Genomic DNA, 19610 nt, shown 5'->3' with positions numbered 1-19610 from the left:
GCTCTGTATAACAATAAATCTTAAAAATCGAAGATTCTTCAAGGGGAAAATAGAGATAATTTTCCCTCCGCTAGATGGCGAAATTTCTCGCTGCTAAAAATGCGAGTAGAGGGTTATATCTACCCAGTGACGTGATTATTTCATTACACTGGTTTCCCTTCAAATCACGTATAAATCTTTCGCCTTTTACTAAAGATTTCCGTGGAGGGGGACAATTGATGTGTCTACAGTAACTATTTTTTATAGTACCCGACGCAAGTTGGGTCATTAATTAATGAAAACAAGTGTTTTTTTTAGCTTCCACTTATTCGAGTGATTCGAATACTCGTATAATTCACAAATAACAGAATTATATCCTATTCTGATAGATTCATTCAATATATTTCCATATATATTAAAATTACACGAGATATATATATATATATAATAAATTCTCTCATTTCACATGTATTAAATAAAACCAAAACTACTACACTATCTAAACAGTTGTCCTTTCTTTTGAGTAAAAATAGTCACGAAAGGGTTAATGCAACGCTCGGTCAAAATAAAAATGTTCCAACCGATAAATACCATTCGCAAGCCGCGGTGCGAAAGGCTCGGTTTTCCCATAAGAACCGAACAGGACACAGCCCTGTAAGGGACTCGTCGGGCTCGGCGTTTCGACTCCATTAACTGGCAACAATCCACAATTAAAATTCTAGACGGCGCGAGGCGGTCCGCGTTATCGGCGGACTGCAGCCGCGGGAAGCGTTTTATTTCAGGAGCCGTGACGCCGACGACGCCGGAATTACGCGGCAGTCGTCGCGACATTTTAAGAGAATAAAACGGAGAGACAAGGTAACGGGGCGCGAGGAGGTAACACGGGGAAAGCGGAAGAAGGAGAGGCGAGCGAGAACGACGGGGACCGAGAACGTTTCCGGAAAAAGAGAGAGAGAGAGAAAGAGAGAGAGAAGCGAAGAGGAAGCGCGCGCGTTCACACGTGCTCGAAAGCACGGTCTTGAGAACAAAAAGGAGAAGCGTCTGGGGGCTTTAAAGCCCGTGTCAGGCGGCGATGACTTCTGCCACCCTCTCGTGTCACTCGAACTATCGGTAGGGTTTCACGGGACAGGGACTGGCACGGCCGAGGCAACACCGTGGAGTCGCCATGGTTGTTTGTGCAAGTGAAATCGGACCGAGTCGTGATTGGTCTTTGCTTGTCGTTTTCAGCAGAAACACGGTCGTCTCGTGGAAAAAAATAACGATTAACTCTAATAATTACTTAACCTTTATTAACTACTTAATGTTCATTAATAAGTAAGTATTTACTTATGCAATAATTGTCTAACATAGAATAGTTGCCTAACAGTTACTCTGCACGATAGAATAATAAATATTCATTCTTGTCAACTCGACGCTGCGTAATTTTTTAAAATAGATTTTCATTCTTGAAAACAAAACGCGAGGGGTGAAAGATTAGACAGATCATTGTCGAGGAAGATGACACGTTCATCCGTGATTTTTAATATTATTTTTGTTATCAATTCGACGTTGGCATTCCGTGTAGACAGCAGACAATTCGGCAATGCAGAATTATTATTTTCCACGGCTCGCGTTTCTTTCCCCGTCTCGGCATAGCTCCGTCGAAAGCGGAAACCTTTATTCGCCATATGAAACAGCGACCAAAGCGAGACTAGAAGCGAAGATCCAGGTGCTTCAGCCTGCACCGCCTCCTCTCGAATTATAATCGATCGAGACACAATTACGAGGAGCAGAAAGCTCGATTCACGGTCGCGGAAGACACGAGTCGAAGAAAAAACCGTGCACCCGGAGCAAAAAGTCGGAGAAGGGGACAAAGAAACCGATGGGGTGGCTGGTGGAGAGACACGGAGAGACAGAGAGAGGGCGAGAGAGCGAGATGGAGAGAGAGAGAGAGAGAAGAGAAATAGAGAGTAAGAAGAAGAGGGAAAAGAAAATAAAGAGCGAGAGAAAGCGAGAGAGAAATAGAGAGAATTAGAGAGTAAAGAGAAATAGAGAGAGAGAGAGAGAGAGAGAGAGAGAGAGAGAGAGAGAGAGAAAGAAGGAGAGAAAAAGTGAGAGGGGGCGAGAGGGCGCGAGTGAAAGAGAAAGGGGCGGGTTTGGGCAAAGAGAAGAGCCCTAGAGGGAAGCTCGTCGATATTCCGCGACTTTATCGGCCTGCAGAATAATTCATGAAAGAGGGCGGATAGTGCCAATTATAAAATAACGAAGTCGCCGTAGTGGCGTGGAAGAGGCCGTAGGAACAAGAGAAGAGCAGAGGAGGACAGTCGTAGCTGATCAACGCGGTGTAAAATGAGAGCGAGAGATAGAGACCGGAGAGAAAGGGGGGTACAACCGCGAGGGGTTGAGATGCGGGGCAAAAAGAGAGTTCGCGGTGACGCAACGGAGCTGGAGAACCCCATAGAAGAACGCGCGGATAGAGAGAACAAAAAATCGAACCGGCCGTAAATTATGTGAAAATTAAATGTAAATCGTTTCGCGCGATCCGTTGTACAAGAATTGCTAGGCGCATTCTCGTATTTCTCGTTCAGGGGGGGATGATCGAGGGAGGCTTCTTTTCGCCAAGTTTCGTCGGGATTTTATCTCCTGTTGTTGGGTTCGTTAAGATTTTAATGGCTTAGTGTGATCAAAGTTATCGCCGCTTTAAGACGGAGGTCTCTTCGGAAGCATCTGCTGGTGTTTTTAATTAGTCGATTAATGAGGATTTGGAGGGATAATTTCTTTTCGCAGGTTTTAAGTCGCTGGTTGGATAAACGGCTTGGTTCGTAGTCTTAGCTTTGATTTTGTTATTTATAATTGTAATACGGTAGCTTTAACAGCATGAGATTATTTTTACGGATTTTTTACAGTAACATTTGTTGTAGTAGGGTTTATTTTTCATCCGGTTTGAAATAGTGACGTAGGGGTGAGAAATTCTTACTTTATTAGAGTAATATTGTTCTATGTATAATGTAAATTTATTTGATTATTCTGATTATTGAATTATGTAATATTAAATTTATTAAGTTTGTTTTTACTGCCTAAGCTCTTCGTTAAGAGTAGACGCATATATAACTTGTTTCCTAGTCGAAGATAAAATTGATTACTACATTATCTGATATTTGTATTATTAATATAGTATGGTCAATATGATTTACGATTAAACAGTCAAATATGCTTAATATTAACGATCTATGTTATATCAAGAGAACTGCGAAGAGTATTAGGCTACAGCCCTTATTCTTCTCAAACAAGGAACATAATGAAATCGGACAAGAAAAATTACTAACCTCAGAATAGCGAACTGAATCAATTAGTATATTCAATATTAAATGATTCCATTAAAAAAAAAAACAAAGTTGACCATTATTATCGACTATTGTTTATCCACTTACGGAAAAATCTATTATATCACCCTATCCCGTTCTCGAAACTATTTACCCTTTACCAGGAACATTTTTCATACGGTGCACAATTAACGAGTTACTATTATTTCCATATTAAAATTGAACATGTACAATTTCGTATGCGCATCCCAAACACTTATTCTTCAAAAGTCGAACGACGTTCTCCGTTCCATAAATTCCAGTCCTGTCAGGTTCGTCGCATCAACTGCAAGCATCGTCAGCTGCATCGACCAGAAAATGTCCACCAACGTCGCAATCAAGCTCTTGTTACAAGCAGGTCCCCCGCAGTCTGATCCGCGGCGGAACAAATTTATGAAAAGTCAGAAAACACGTTGCAACGACGATAAAAAAAAAAAAGAAAAACAACCCCCGAAGAAAGAAAGATAACGCGGGTATCGAGTAGAAAGCGGGAGCGAGCTGGTAGATTGCCGAAGGGGCGGAGAGAGAGGCTGCGCGGAAAGAAAAAACAAACGGCACAAAGTATCCCCTTTGCCGATGGCCGCGGAAAGGGCTGAAGAGCCCGTTGCCCCTTCGTTGCGCCCCTCTTAATCATCCCCTCTCGCTTCCCCATTCGCGGCGGAGGACGCGGGCGTATTTTAATTCGTAATATCCAGACGCACGAGAATGTCGGCGGCGCGCGGCGGTGGAACGCCGGGGGGAAAAAAAGTCGAGCTGGAAAACACCCCCATACGTAGAGGAGGTGGAAGAAATCGCAAAAAGATCGGCGGAAGCGTGTCCACCGTCGGTTTCGGGGCTACGATGGCCCCCTGCCCCCCCCCCCCCCCCCCCTCTGACGTGGCCCCAGCAATTTCGCACGTCACTCGCAGAAGCTCCGATTCACCCCTATCGCGTCCAAGAGACCTCTGACCTCTCTCCTTCGTCGCCTCCGCGCCGGCCGCCAGGAATTTTACCGGCTTTAATTAAACTTTAATTCAGTTTGCTCCAGCTGTCGTCGTTCCGAAAATTTCGGGCTTTTTTTCGATGCGACGATCGGCTCTTAAGTCTTGCGGAAGGGGTGGAAAAAGCGTCCCGCGATTCGGATGGATTTTCCAAGTTTAAATTTAAATTCTCCCGTAGATCGAATTTGCGATCTTTCGCGGTTTTTTATTCATACTTTTGTAAAGTAAATTCATCTTCCCCGCGGATGAAATTAACCCTTCGAAGGAATTTTTAGCGATCTATAGGCCAGTAGAAGTTTCAGAAGAAGTTCTTAACCTTTGTTGAGCCTTCAATTGTTATTTAGAAAGTTTCATTCGATTTAATTTTATTTAATTGTAAGCTACTGTGATTAGAAATTTTTCAATAGAAATAATTTCTTAGACGAGACAGGACATCAATATTCCTTCTGCAAATTGACTAAAATGTTTAAATATAAATAACAAGGGATTAGAATTTTAATAAATTATTACTAGTAATTTTTATAACAAGTCAAAGTACAGTGAGGGGTTAATTATGACCAAGGGAATTATAGAAACCAGATTCATTATTACTGTAGAAATATTTACCATCAGCACATTTTATTAAATCTTAATAAAGGAATAACTTGGAATGGAAAACCTGTATACACATCCTATAGATTACCTCCTAATTCATATCACATTCCACTAGCCAGGACAGTTCAGGGATCCACCCCGGCGCGTCGTTATTTGGTGGAGGAAGTGTCTCGATAGCGGCCAGTGTAAATCGTTTCCCAGGATGTCGGTATAATCTCTTCTCGATCCATCTTCCGGATCGAGGGTGAGAGATTGCCACGGGGAAAGTTTCCGATCCGTCGGCCAACGGGTGGCCACCCCCGAAGACTCCGGACGTCACTCGCAGAGAATCATTTTATCCTTTATAAGTTGGCGGCGCGGCGGGGACTCTTTCAGCAGCACGGAATTTTTGGGCTTTAATTAAAATTCGCAGCGCTGAGACAACCGTTCCTAACCTATCCGCGCGCGGAAGACCGAGCGGGAAAGTTCCGGCCCGGCGAACGGACCGGGTACTCCTCCTTTTGGTTAAGTCGAAACTTTCCCGAGGCTTCGAGCCCGCTGCTCGTTAATAAACGAATAATTTGTATCCACCGGGCGGGATTTATTTTTACGTCGCTCGCCGTGCGCCGGCCAGGCGATTTTAATTAAATGCCCTTGTGCCGGTTAAAGAATATATTAATAGGGTTTTATAACTCGTACGGAGGTCGGTGCTCGTGGATGTGATCGGTTTAAACTGGCGATGCGTGAATAAAAAATGGAACGAAGAATGGCGTACGATTTAAGTGGGAGAACAATGTGAGAATAATAGAAAAGGCGTTTAAGATATAAGATTAGATAATTATAAGACTATTGAAATTATTAGGGAGCGATGCACTTATATTTCTTAGAATCAATTAATGATTAACCTTTTCGTTTCTGTGTTAAATAAGAACTGTGCTTCACAAAGCAATGTTACTTCTCTCAAATGTGTTGTCTGTAGCTTTAATATTAGAAGATATTTATATAAAATTCTATTAATTACACCGGTCATCATACGGATGTCGGATATATCCAGCGCTCGTAACGAAAGGGTTAAACTTTTTCCTACTTTCGGCTTTTAATTACAGTAATATTGTACTACTTTTTCGATTGAACCAACCCTTTCCTCCCTTCCAATTTAACATCTCACAAATATTTCTCCAATTCTAACCACATCTCCAATAAATACATACTAAAAATGATATCTTAAATTGAGCAAGATATCATTTTTAATACGTCTCCGCTGGACACATGGTTAGAATCGAGGAAATTTAATAAAATCCAGGAAACGTTAAATCGTGGAAGATGGAACCCGCCGTTTCACGGTAATAAATCCTTCTAAATTTTCGCTAAAAAATTCGACCGGAAAACCCCACGGAAATTCAACGGAAAAACAAGGCGGGATCTCCGCCGTTTGCGTTTTCCATCTCCATTAAACAGCGTCGAAGACTCCGAGTCAAATAATGTATCAAAGCCGGCGGCAGACGGTTCAGTTTCAGCAGCGTCGACGAGAAGGGCGTTAATGGTAACGCCGAGCCGGTAGAATTAATGCACCGTAACGTAGAATAAAAAGGGCGGAAGAATTTCGTCGGAAAAAAAAAATCGAGCTTAGGCGGTGGAAGAGGTAGACAGAGATTGTTCCACCGGTTTTAGGTGACTCGCGCGAGCATCTGATATCGTCACCCCGCTATTACCAAATTAAAAGTGAAGGGTGAATGTATATGGAGAGTGAATAAGACTGTCTAAGAGACTGTGTGGAAAACTCTATGTAAGACAATGAGTGAAAAATTCTGTATCTTGTTGGTATACAAATTATCTTGGGACATTAGAGGACAGTTTCAGTGGTGCATTAGGGTCACTGCTCGAGTGCAAAGGGTTAATAGAGTTTCGCTTCACCAAGAGAATGGTCAAGAAATGAACCTGTTCGTAACGAAAACAGCAAATTTCGTTTGACAAGAAATAAAACACTAAAATTTCGTTTGACAAGAAATAAATCACTAAAATTCCGCTTGACAAGAAACAAAACGCTAAAATTTCGTTCCCAAGAGGAACATTCGGTTTCGGAAAAACGGAGCCGTGAAACACGTCGCGAGCATTCCGGCAATCCTTTCGTCCGTGAGAAAGTGTGGCGTTCGCCGATGGTCGATTGCCCGTCGAGTAATTAACGACCATTAACCCGACGTTTCTTCGGCGAACCCCGGCGAAAGATGGCGCGAGCGGATAATTAAATCGCTTTCTAACTATGTACTTTGCGCCTTTTACGGCAGATTAACGGCTCCGAGCCGGCCCTAAGATCACGCGTTCGCTGTTTCGCACCCTCGCCGACGAATTTCTCGGGCCTTCGAACTGTGCGTCAACCTAAACGGAGCGACGACGCGACGCGCCGAATACTCGCGGAAATTTTCTTCCCCGTTTAACGCCTCCAGTGCGCCTCTTAACTGTCGTTAACACATCCGTCGTCAAAGGTCTCGCCATTAGGAACCTGTCTCCATAAAATACACACGGATTACGGGCCCAGACACCATGGTATTTCTCCGCGAATATTCACGCCATTGTAGACCATGTTCGGAGGCTTTTTATTTAACAATTAGCACCAGCTAGAGTTTCCCGACGCGTCGGTTAAATTTGACAACAGTTGCGATTGTATATATGGTTATCTAAGAAATATTATGTTATAATATTATATTATTTAAGTAAAGCGTTAACAGTTTGACTGTCACATTATCTATACGAGGGTGCCAGAATTATTTGCCGAGATTTGAAAATTAATTTATAGGCTAACTTATCGTAAACTTTTAATGCAATAATAATAGATCTACTGGAAAATTACGCTAATGTCATTTTATTTTCGATATATCTTTCTCAACAATGATATTCATAAATCGCTATCACGCTGGCAACAGACCATAAGTTACAATTATATTGAATTATTATAATAATACAATAAATATTAGGTACATAGAAAATTTATTGTTTTCTTTCTTTTTAAGAACAGACAGAATTTTTCGGTAGACCTAATATATAATAATTTCGTTTAAAATGCTTCGAAAAAAGTCTTCAGCCATAAAAATACCCTGAACGAAAATTCATCGCTTAAAAAATATAAATTCACCGTGACACTGTCCACAATAAAATTTCCCAAATACAAATAACAAAACTGCAAACATTTCATTAAAATACATTATATTCAATTCGCTCAATATTTACGAAAATACAATACCGAGTAACAATATCTTTAATTCTACCATTCCGACTCTCAACTCTCGTAAAAATCACGTAATCCCAGCATAACGTAATTGCGCCGCACTTACTAATTCCGCAGGAATTCCCGCCATAAAATGAAATTCGACGGCGGTTATTCCGTAAAGCGATTTCTCTTCATTGGGCCGAGGAAATAACATCCATGAATTATCCCGTGTCGCGACCTAAATCTAGAAAAGTGGTTCTTTATCTTGGAACTTCGATTTCCACTATTTTACATTCCGCGCGGCGGAGGAAGAGGGGGGACGACGGTAAGGGACCGAGGACAGACTCGCCCCGATAAGAAGGGACTTCCTTAAGGGTGCGCGAAGGGGACGGTCCGAGGCTCCCCTTTTATTTTCGTCCATGAGGAAATCGCATAGCGGCGACCGATAATTTTATTTGCTACGCAGTTGCTCGTCGTATTGGAATTAAAGATTCCGTCGGAGCCTTTTTTCGGAGGTCGCTCTGGCCTTTGCCCCCGACAGTCGAAGATCAAAAGGGAATCTCGAAGAAGAGGATGCCGAGGGGGAGAAAGTATAGTGAAATAAACTGGCTTCGGTGAGTTTCGATCGTTCCTGGCCGTTCTGCTCGCGAAAGGGAAACAACATTTTTTATCGATTCTGATTCCAGGGGTGGCTCGAACGTCTAGGGTAGTTTAGCGACTCTGTTACCGCTGACAGATCGCAACAGAGAGCTTCTGTACCCTTGTTAGAATTTCCTGTTCAATCTGTCTCTGAGGTTAAGTGGCTTTCAGATTCGTTCTTTTTTCTAGGGGTCGCTCGATTTTTTATTCTATAAGAACCCCCTGCGATGGTTAAGATTGTTCGTTTAGACTTTGAACTCGGAAGATAATCAGTGTTGCTCTTAAAATTGAGGTTAGGATTTTAGGATCAGCTGTAGATAGAAGCACAATCCTTATTTGAAGACGACATGCTTATTGCTTATTTATAATAAAGACTTTTTGAGAGACATTAAATATACAACTATTAATCATTTTTTAATCAAATATAAAATTTATTTTATTAAATATACATAGCAAACCTGCGACAGAGACGAAAGCATCCGAGCGCTAAATTCGTCGAGAAACTAGAACGAGAATTAAAACATCGAAGCGCATAGAGTATCGCGAGCACGGAGCTCTGGAAAATCGTAAAAATTTATAAAGTTCTCGTAGGAGGAGAGTCCAAGTGGTCTGATCGATGGCGAAAGTTTGTCGAAAGAACCGTGTCACGTGCCGCCCCCTTTCCACAGATTCGCGACTCGCTACCTGTTTACCTTGGGAAACGTGCCGGTCGGAGCCGACCCCGGTGTTTTCCTTTCCGTCGAATCGACGAATAACAACGAAATCCACTGGGGAACAATACTTACTTTCCTGTCCGGGCACCGGGCTCTATCTTCGAGGGGACGCGGAGTTGCTCGTTCGCGCGTGAAAGAACATAAAACCGTGGCCGACGCGCGGGGGTGGTTCGAACCGATGATCTTCTGTTTCGAATCGAAATCGCGGTGGGGTGGGTTCCGGGGGGTGTGGCTCGACTGGCTGCTCCAGAGGGTGACGCGGTTTACATAAAGAGCAGCTTCGACCGTGAACTTTAAATAAGACGTTCATGGACGGCGTGAACCGAGGGTGCGATCGCAGCCGATGGGGGGGTTGAATTCTTGCTCGCGAGCCTGTCTCATCGGCCGGAGTCTTTTGCTCACTCTATGGGGGGGAAGTGAATTCTTAAGCGAAAGTCGTTTCTCACTCTTAAGTGACAGACCGGGGACGCGAAACACCGCGGCACCCACAATTATCCCAAACCGCCGTTGTCCGAGTTGTTTATTATTTATGGGCAAATCCGCGGCGAACCTTTTTACCGTGATTTATGGCTGAATTCTGTAGGGATTTATTCTAGCAATGCGCCTAAGTGACCGTTCTATTATCCGTGCGACAATCGTTCGGTGATTAGTTCGGATGAGTTAGGTGTCTCTATGGCAGCTTACGGGAATATATAGTGACTGAACATTATTATATCAATTCGTAAATGTACTGTAATAATCGCGTAATATATATTAATGATATCGTTATATTGATATGTGTGATGCGATTATATTGATACGTATAATGTCATTATAATAATACATGTAATAGAGTTATTTTAATACATGCAACATAATTATTAGATTGCGGGTCTTAAACATTTATAGCAACAATGAATAGGTAAAATAAAAATACGAAAGACCTTCAGAACAATTTTAGAGAGTTGTTAAATTGTCTTTGACCTACGAATATTATCCAAAGAGGAAATACATTTTTATCTAACAATAACAAATGTAATATAAATATATGATACATTATAGTAATTATATAATACGTTATAATAATTACATAATACATTAAGAATTAGGTCTGAATTAGAACTAGATTAGATCTGGATTCAGTTTGGATCAAGGCTGAATTAGGTTTGGTTTAGATCTGCTTAAGTTTGTTAAAGCCTGCATCGAATTTGAGTTAAGCTTGAATTGTATCTAATTTAGGCCTGACTTAGGTTTGAGTTACGTCAAGATTAAGCCTGAATTAGGTTTGGATGAAGTCAGAATTAAATCTGAATCAGATCTGAATTAAGAAGAATTTCAGAAGAACAGCTATAATATAGTTATTACATGTAACACGACTATGCATTAGATTTGAATGAAATCTGAATTAGGTCTGTGTTAAGTCTGAATTAAGTCAGAATTAGGTTTAAATTAGCTCTGAGTTCAGTCGAAGTTGGGTTTAAATTAGCTCTGAGTTCAGTCCGAGTTAGGTTTAGATTAGGTTTAAATTACGTCTCATCGAGGTCTAGATTATGACGAAATTAGGTCTGAATTAGTTCTGATTTATCTTTACATCAAATTCGTTTTAAACGACTGGGCAAACCACGTCAGAATCAACGAGTATTCCGCGGTGTTTTCAATCTCCTTTTAGGAGATCGATAAAAAGTGAAGTCGTTGTAAACAACGGGGATCTAATCGACGCGATACAATTAGTAGGAACGCGGGTAGCGAAATTGTTGACAGAATAATAGACGAGCGAACGAGAAGCTAGGGAAATAAACGGTAAGCGGCGGAACGACGATACGCAACCCGTTTCCCGTAGAATCCCGATAGCAGCCACTAAAATTCCTTTAATTAGAAAATTAGTGGTTGTTCTCCGGGGGCGTGCAACCCGGCACCGGGTCTCGTACGCTCCCTCAATTAACCTGCTTTTGCGCCTTAATTGCAGTCCGCGGCTCTTTGCACCTGTTAGATAACGAAACCACTTATGCACGGTGCACGGCGCACGGCGCGGATCGCGAGACCGTGCGTAAATCTTTTTTGCTGTTTCAAAGCGACCCGCAACCCTTTTGTCCCTCCTGTCCCGTTATTCACTGGCCCTTGGTCCGGCAATATTTTTGAACAATGCCCTGCTCTCCTTCTACGCCTGCCACCCCCACCCCCCGCCCCTCCTCCCCCCCGCCCCTCCTACGCCTCTTCCCTTTCTTTGCACCACGTGCCACCCGCGGGCGCGTGGTTCTTCTGTTTTCGGAACGTGATTACGGAAATACCTGGAAAAACGAGGAGAACCTACTCGCCGCTTCTAAATTCGCCCATCCAAACATAAAATACACGCTTTGTCGTTGCACTGTGTGCTTTCTCTCTCTCTCTCACTCACTCTCTGTATTTACTGTACGCAGGGTTGTTGCTGCTCGAAGCTTTGAATATGTTGTATTTGCACCGTGTATTTTTTACTTTGCCCCGGTGCAACGCGACGTAAATAATTTTTATGGCCCGTTGTTGGATCAATGGTGCACTGATTTTGTGTTTTTTTTTTTTTAACCGGCGGAGAGTGGGATGGAGGGAAATTATTATTTTTGTGCTGTTAGTGTTGTTCGTTTACATATCTCTGTATGTACAAGGGATTAGGGGAGGATTACCGTGAATTGCATTGTCTCAAAAATTGTGAGTCTTTTTATAATGAAATTATACTCTCTTTGTAACTATATTCTAAATATAGTTATAATTATAATAGTATAGTATAGTATAGTATAGTGTATTATAAATATTTTCGTGCTTTTTTCATTGTACATTGTACGAAATACTGACCCGAGCTTTTATTTATAAGATTCGGCAAAGTATTTCTTTGAGAATAAAACAGCAGTTGAAAAAATTAAAATAAATTATGAAACGAACAATAACGAAAACTTGAAGCATTTTAATTAAAAGTTAATAATTATGAAATGGAGACGATGTAACGGTAACAATAATAACGACGATAATAATTGCACAATAATTGCATAATAATTACTGTACATAAAAGGTATGGAATTGGTAGATAATATCAAATTTCATTCGATTTAATTTATCAGCAACAATTACATTACGATGATGGTATACAATGATGATCATTATCCGACGGGAGAAAAACTTGCCAATAATTAACACAAATTGGAATACATTGATTTTATAATTAAAATTATGGAAAACGATCAAACCGAGACCGTTCCTGCGCTGTTCAAAATGCATGTTACAGAATAAAAATGATTTTCATCGTAAGGAAAGATATTTTCAACGATGGTTAAAACAATAATTTACAAATTAAATAATAACTCGATTAAAATGGGGAACTGTCGCTATTATTCGTAAGGTGTCCCCTTTGTTTCTTTAAAATTTCGTTTCCTTAAAATTCTAATTATCCTAAGTATAAAAAAAAAGAAATGAGAGTCAGTTGATAAACTATTCTCTAGAGAATTCTTTAATAATACTAATTAAAAGTAATGAAAAAAGAAAGAGATAAAATTAACCCGTACCGGACTTTAAACATTCTGGCTTAATGTGCAACTATTATATAATAATATTTAGTAATAATAAGTCACGTCACAGTTAACTAACAAAATGTTAAGGGATAAATAGATCTGAATAGACAATAGAGAATTAAAATAATGAATGCAACCCCTAGATGAATAGAAAATTAAAATAATCAATGCCAACTCTAGATGAATAGTAAATTAAAATAATCAATACCACCCCTAGATGAATATAGAATAAAAATAGTTAACGCAACCCTTAGATGAGTAGACAATTAAAATAATGATTTCCACTCCTAGTTGAATGGAGAATTGAAATAGTTATTACAGCCAATAGATGAATAGACAATTAATGAACGGATGAACAGAGAATTAAAACGATTAATGCAAACCCCTAAATAAATGGAGAATTAACAGGATGAACGCAACCGCTGGATGAACATAGAATTAAAATAATTAATGCAACCCCGGAGGGAATAGCGTCCACTTAGGGTCCCGGAAGCATACGGGTTCGTGTGTCGTTACATCCGGAACCTCGATCGTGATTCCCCGTCGCCTCACGTATCCCGCGTTCAACCGCTACGTGTCTCCGGCGTCTAACTCGCTGATCTACCTAAACGCGCGTCCTCGACGACAGATATACCGCATATATCCTAGGAACGAGCCGCGGAACACGGAACGGGGATTTGGCCGGGTGTCCCGGAAGGATTTCAGAGTACGTTGAAAATGGAATAGGGAGAAACAAATACAGTGGACGTGCCCGGTGTCGCGCGCACAAAATCAAGATCCAACATCCTCCTTCGAGCACCGGCGCGCCCGGCTACGTGAATGTTTCATTGTTTGGATTACCGTGTAACGATCCCAGACACCGCGATACCAAACGCGTTCCACCGCCCCACCGACGAGTTACGCTCCTTTCCGGTTTCGGCTAAGAAGCGACCGGAACGAGAAATGTTTATTATCTCTCGCCGGGGATGTAGACATTTTTATTCGACCACCAATTTCGTTCATTGGATTGCTTAGTACGCTACTGAAATGTTATTTTTGTCGCTTTTAAATGTTTTGTTATTCTTTCTTGTTTTTCCTGATTTTATTTTATTTTTCTTTCGGTATGTTAATAATATAGTTAGAATATATTCATCGATTTATTACTTTACGTGATTTTAATATTTCTTTATTATTACTTTCCTCCAAGGCTTCATCCCCGTACACGTTACCTAATTTATATTTAGAGTTCCATCAAATAATAATACATGAAATAATACAATAAAACATGTTTGAAATGTGCATCCTGTTCTTCCACTTTTTAACTGCAATAGAAACGAAACTAAATAACTGATCGATACAATTTTCTTACTAACTTAAAGGTGGAGGTACAAACAACAAGAAAACAATATAGAATGTGCCAAGACGAAATCCTCAATCACTCAGTTACGAATCCAATATTTCCGGCTACCCCATGAATGATTGAGCTCGCTGGCACATACCCTAAAAATAAATTATTTTTGCGGATACTATACCGTGCAACGTCTTTGTTAAAATCGGCTTGAAATCGGTCAGCCGAACGAGGCTTTAATTCGAGACGGTGCTGGAAGATGGAAGAATTTATGGGGCAATAACGCGGAGGCAACGTGAAATTATAAAGCGGACGTAATATAGAATTATCGATGTCATTAGAATGATAAGGATTTGCGGGATGGTAGGTAAAAGCGGGCTCTCGATCGTGTGGCCGATCGCGAGTCGGATAAAAGGTTCAGCGCGAACCGGGGCCAGTTTTAATGTCACGACCGATTGCGATTTACCGCGCGCGGTGGCTCGCGTGCACCTGGTCCGGCTCTGACTTATCAGCCCCGCTGATAACGCATCCAGACGACCGGCACACGCTCGGGCGGACCGGTGAAAGGCGGATCGATTTTTGAATAATGCACGCGTTTATTAATGAACCGGTCGCCGGGAGACACTTTCAACGGGACTCGATAAATTCCGGCGACGATTAATATTATGAACGACGCAGCCGGCCTACGACTCGTTATCAGTCTGATTTATATTGTTACCTGGCTGTTTGCGGACGAGCGACAGCCTGCCCGACCGTGTGATTAATCGTTCGCGATTTTTAACCCGGGGTCAATCTTTTACCCCTGATCGCTACTACGCGTAATGGATGCGGCCAAATAAATTTTCGAAATTTAGCGGCTGCCTCTATGCAGACCGTAGGCTGCTTCGTCCAATCGTGTCGCATATGGCAACTCTTGCTACTCCCTTTTTTCTCTTTTATGTCACTGGTTATTCTTTCTGTTTGGATTATTAGTCTTTTTTAAATTATTCGTCCTTGTTAAATCATTTGTCTTTTTTGGAATTATTGTTCCATTATTGTATAGTATTGTTCGTTTTTACATTGCTTGATTTACTTTATATTATTGGTCTTTTTTATAGTATTGTTCATTTTTAAATTGCTTGATTTTCTTTATATTATTGGTCTTTTTTAAAGTATTGTTCATTTTTAAATTGCTTGATTTTCTTTATACTATTGGTCTTTTTTAAAGTATTGACCATTTTGGTCCACAGTTGATCTTCTTGAAATTTTTTAAAATTACTGGTCTTTTTTAAATTATTCATCTTTCTCAAATTATTATGAAAATTGTATGCAGCCTATTTATTACCATACATCACAGTTTTTAATATATAGTATATACATCACAGAATAGAACTGTATCATCAACTATACAGGGTGATCCATGTAAATAGCCGCATTACCATCGAAACCGTCGACGATACTAAAAAATGTCTCAGTCGAAACTCGAATGATTTTACCTAACATTAATCAGATTTTTCTAAGGGCACGCAAAGGTCTCCTCAACTTTTCCAAATAAAATCCTACATTTCATATTACACCAGTGAACTCAGCTCGTTATTCTCCCCGTAAAAATACCAAAACACTTATCGAAAGGAACCCTTGCTTCACAATATATCCCAACATCTCTTAATTTATTTATAGGGGTTGAAACGAACGATGCACCGGCAAAACAGATTTAACGCGTCGACGGCCACCACGGTCCAGACAATTAATATTCGACGCGTTCGCCATAGAAACCGAGAACGTGCAGCTTTGCACGGTGTTTCAAGGCTCTCGGATTACAGGGCGTTTCTTTCGTGAAACAAATCATTAGGAGCCGGTGGTCCACGTGGCCGGGATATATCAAGGGCGGTCAAGTAACGGACTGTGAAACGCTGGAATAACGATCGAAATTTGCGGTCGCGAGCGGGTTGATTCTTCGGCGAGGGCGGAATCGGTGTAACAGAGCCTCAAAAGACGGTTAATTGGGGGAGCACGCAACCGTTCGGGGTGCAACGGGGTGCACACGCGTCTCCGTTGGCTCGAGAACCAGGCTGATCCTGACCTGGACATCAAAGCCGGAGCTTACAGCGACGTATCCGTTCGCCCGGAGCGGGCTTAAGGGGTGAAATTCTCCCCTGTTGCGACGCCACGGATATCCTAGCTGCCCCTCGGCGGAAACCAGCGAGCGAGCACGAGGGTCGGAGATATGGATACACTCTATCCGGACTCGTTTCGCTGAAATTCGCGACGATCATCCCGAAATTATACTAGTTTTTAGGGTTTTGCCGAGTGCCTAGGGAAGATGACTACCCTCGGATTTTAGCGAGGGTGGAAATCAATACGGTCCTGCTACCCTTGTATGGCGGAAAACTATGAGCAAAAGCGTTCGATTGTAATGATAGGGGTATTTTCGATCAGTGAATGTGATTTTTATCTGTTTATAAGTTCGATCATTTGGAGCGTTTGTTATATAATTTTTTAATATATTTTGGTATAGAGAGAAGCGTTCTTGGCAGAATTTAATTTCTTAATATTTTGTATTTTTACAGTTTATTTCTTTTGTGGTTTTAACGTGTTGGGAGTAATGTGTTGACATTTTTAAATTCTTTTTAGTGTTCTTATGTTATTTGTATTTTCACATATGATTGTTATAAGAGAATAAAATCAGAGCTCTAAATGTAATACTCTGTCAATTAATATTGTAATATATAAGTTAATATTACCTTATATTATAATATATTATATATAATAATATGTATAATACATATAATATATAATATATATTAAATTACATATAATATTATATAATATAATAATTATTTGTAGGTATTCGAACAGCCCTCTCCAAAAACTTCAATAAATTGAGAATAATGCGCCAACATGCCTAACAAAATTAAAATTACCACACATCCATTACAAAAGTCCAAATCCACGCATAAAAATACATCAATAAAAACATCGATTAACCCCATAATACACAGCTTAATTCTTCAAAATCATTAGACTCATAAAATCATCATCTCCAACGTGAAAACAGCGGCAACCACCCCAGCTAGAAAATCCCACTTCGGACAAAGAGTCAACCGAAGAAAAATCCCCTAAAAGCTGGGCCCATTAAGAAAACGTCCAAACGAGAAAAATCACTAATAAAAGGTCTGAGCCCTGAATAGAAGCAGTTAAAACGTACCCGAAGTAGGCTCCCGGGGTTGAAAAACATGATAAAAAAACCGATGGATTTGAGAGGATTCTTTGAGAATGTATGTCGAGTCTTTCAGAATATTAAAACGACACTCGAGCATGTCACGCTCGAGATTTCTCTTTCAATCGATCCTGAAAAGCTTCTTGTGGATCGACGTGGTCCTCGTTTCACGGACAACGCATAGTCGGGGCCGCTCGAAGAGAGAAAAGACGATGACGGGAGAGAGCGAACGAGACAAAGAGACAGAGAGAGGGAGAAAGTAAGAGAGAGGGGAAGAGAGAGAGAGAGAGAGGGGGAGAGGGAGAGAGTTGGAACGGAGTGGAGAAAGACCGAGGAGGAGCCTTTAATGGAGGAAGTCCCGTATTTTGCAACATAACCGCAGGAACGAGCCCGTGGCTACAAAGAATCACTCGTCACCCCTAACCGTGGAGAAAGCCGCGATCAAGTTTTCAGAGCAGAGGGGTGGCTCCGAAGAATCGAATCCGTGTCCCCCGGCGTGTCGAGGCGTTGCGAATGGGGCCGAAATAAAGACGCTCTCTCGCCCCGTGGCTCCATATTATTTTCCGCTGTGGAATAAGCCGACCGTGCGCGCGAATTTTCGCTGCGTCGCGGCGGCGAAGGGTGGGGACAGGGTTTGGTTCTCGCTCGACGATGGCAGCAGCGTCCTGCGAGACGTCCCGGGAAATGGGAAATCGGTGGTTTCGATAACCGGCGAGTTTTCGTTCGCTTGAACTGATTCGTCGCGGTTCGAACCTGTTGCTAGCGGGGGGTGAAAGCTCCGTTAATGAAAGAAGCGACGCAGAACGAAATCTCACGGTATGAAAATGTTGTTCCAGGAACTGGGTCCGCGGTGGCGGTTGAATTGAAGTTTTTATTCATCCCGGCAGAGTGGCTCGAATTTATTTCAATTTCAGGGGCTCGAGAACAATCGTCGCGTTTTAGTTGGAATTATAGTGTTTTATATTTATTTGTGTACTCTGCGTTCTGTATGTTACGTTATTGTTGGTCGATTCGTTGGGTTTTTTATTTATTTTTGTCGAGAGGATAGTGATTAGTAAAATAGGTTATTTGTTGCTAGTCGTTATGTTGCGAGTTAGTCAGGCTGTTAAAGACTGATTGGCAAAATGTAATGTTTATTGTTAGGTGATAGAGAATAGAAGAGTATTGTAATAGTATGTACATAATTATTTGTATAAAGGATGGTAGTAAGTATTACTATATTGGTAGTAAGTAGGTATACGACAATGTATTACTTTACATTTAAGACGCTAATTTATTTGAAAATTGTATATAATTTATTTTATAAATAGTACTCTAAATATTTCCACCCTAACTTTAACCCTCCCCCAAGAAGAACTACTCGTTCGTACAGTAAAATATATATTGTAACTTCTGTTCATACTTTATCACAGACCATAAACAATTTTCATATTTGGAAAATTAATACAATGTTTAAAAAAAAGAAAATCATTATCAGATTCTATTTAAAATAGCTTTACGTAATTAAGAGTAAGAAAGACACTTTAATGTTTTTCTTGCAACATTTATACTGTATTAAGCGTTAATTAATATACTGTATTCTTATTTAAGTAGCTTCGATTATAATACAAAACTATTCTCTTTATTATACAGTCTTCTACGTTCGTACATTTATTCCACATTTTCATTTCACTGTGCCGCAATCGCGGTAACGGGGCTATCGACTTTAAGGGTTGATTTCACCCGCTCAGCCAGAATTTCCACCAACAAGAAACCTAACCCTTGAATGGTCCAACCTACTCTACAATCCCACAAAGTTTTCTTAAAATTAGAACCGTTCTGCTGGAATGCTTCTCTTGTTAGTATGAATATACAGAGCACTCCAAACTAAAGGGGAACATTCTCGTTAACCGGTAACAGACAATCGAAAAACTCGTACCTATTGTTTCAAGTCTAGCATCTTCCACTGTAGATAATTTTAAATACGTATGCTATACATATATTCACGCATAATTAACATACGAAATTCGAGGGTGGACAGCATCAGCACCCTTTGCAATAAAGTAGACTTGTTAGACTTCTTATGAAAATTTGGAACATAATAGTGGAATATTTAAACATTCGTGAATGTATATATGTATAACACTTCTTACCCTACAT

At 40.8% G+C, this 19610-nt stretch overlaps 1 protein-coding gene and 1 non-coding gene across 2 annotated transcripts in view; one reads left to right on the top strand and one right to left on the bottom strand.

Annotated features, from left to right (window-relative positions):
* The window catches only part of Ror (tyrosine-protein kinase transmembrane receptor Ror), a 359630-nt gene that overhangs the window by 91486 nt on the left and 248534 nt on the right, over positions 1-19610 (bottom strand). The window lies entirely within an intron of this gene.
* Positions 144-265, top strand: LOC144470640 (U5 spliceosomal RNA). Its single transcript, XR_013494170.1, has one exon. It is a non-coding gene; the product is annotated as a U5 spliceosomal RNA (small nuclear RNA).

The sequence above is a fragment of the Augochlora pura genome, chromosome 5, assembly GCF_028453695.1.
Source record: "Augochlora pura isolate Apur16 chromosome 5, APUR_v2.2.1, whole genome shotgun sequence".
Lineage (NCBI taxonomy): Eukaryota > Metazoa > Arthropoda > Insecta > Hymenoptera > Halictidae > Augochlora > Augochlora pura.
Note: the sequence above shows the minus strand (reverse complement) of the source record. Positions and strands in the feature narration are given on the sequence as shown.